This window comes from Apium graveolens, chromosome 6 (assembly GCF_009905375.1).
Source record: "Apium graveolens cultivar Ventura chromosome 6, ASM990537v1, whole genome shotgun sequence".
Classification (NCBI taxonomy): domain Eukaryota; kingdom Viridiplantae; phylum Streptophyta; class Magnoliopsida; order Apiales; family Apiaceae; genus Apium; species Apium graveolens.
The window spans coordinates 287,235,873-287,236,797 of record NC_133652.1 but is presented as its reverse complement, the minus strand read 5'-3'; the positions used below and the strand labels follow the sequence as shown (position 1 = coordinate 287,236,797).

The following is a 925-nucleotide window of genomic DNA, read 5'->3' as shown; positions in this document are numbered from 1 at the left end:
AAAATTGCTCACAAACTGAGCTAATTCACTAGATATAGAACACTGATCCATCTCATGGGCCCCAGCACAAAGTTCACAGACGCCGGTGATTTGATTAACTCCACAATTAGCCAAAGAGTCCACCTTCATTGTCAAAGCCTTAAGTTGGGCAGCGATAGCAGTTGCTGCATCCAACTTCAGAATTCCTACGACTTTCCCCTGAGTCAGTCTCTGGGAAGGATTCTGGTATTCATTAGCAGCCATCAGTTCAATAAGTTCATAAGCTTCAACGTAGCTCTTAGCCCACAAGGCTCCTCCTGATGTTGCATTAAGCATGGGTCTAGAAGTAGCACCCAATCCATTGTAGAAACAGTTGATAATCATCCAATCAGGCATGTCATGGTGTGGGCACTTCCTTAGCATCTCCTTATATCGATCCCAAGCCTCACACAGAGATTCTCCTGTTTGCTGAGCAAACTGGGTAAGAGCATTCTTGATTGCAGCAGTCTTCGCCATAGGGAAGAAGTTAGTGAGAAACTTTTGTGTCAGATCTTCCCGTTTAGTGATAGACCCTGCTGGTAGAGAATGTAACCAGCTCTTAGCCTTGTCCCTTAGAGGGAATGAAAGAGTCGCAGCTTGATAGCATCTTCAGTCACATCATTAAACTTGAAGGTATCGCAGATCTCGATGAAATCCCTGATGTGGATGTTGGGGTCTTCAGTAGGAGAACCCCCAAACTGAACTGAGTTCTGTATCATCTGAATCGTGCTTGCCTTGATCTCAAAAGTGTTATCCCTGATGGCTGGTCTGACGATGCTCGACTGAATGTCATTAAACTTGGGCTGAGAATAGTCCATCAAAGCCTTTGGATTCTCTGCTTGATCTCCCATCGCTATTACAACTGGTTCTTCGACTTTCTCTTCTTCTTCTACCTTCTTTTATTCCT

At 44.4% G+C, this 925-nt stretch overlaps 1 non-coding gene across 1 annotated transcript; it reads left to right on the top strand.

The window, feature by feature from the left end:
- Window positions 1-373: 373 nt before the first annotated feature.
- Window positions 374-480, top strand: LOC141670275 (small nucleolar RNA R71). Its single transcript, XR_012554513.1, has one exon. It is a non-coding gene; the product is annotated as a small nucleolar RNA R71 (small nucleolar RNA).
- The last annotated feature ends 445 nt before the right edge of the window (window positions 481-925 follow it).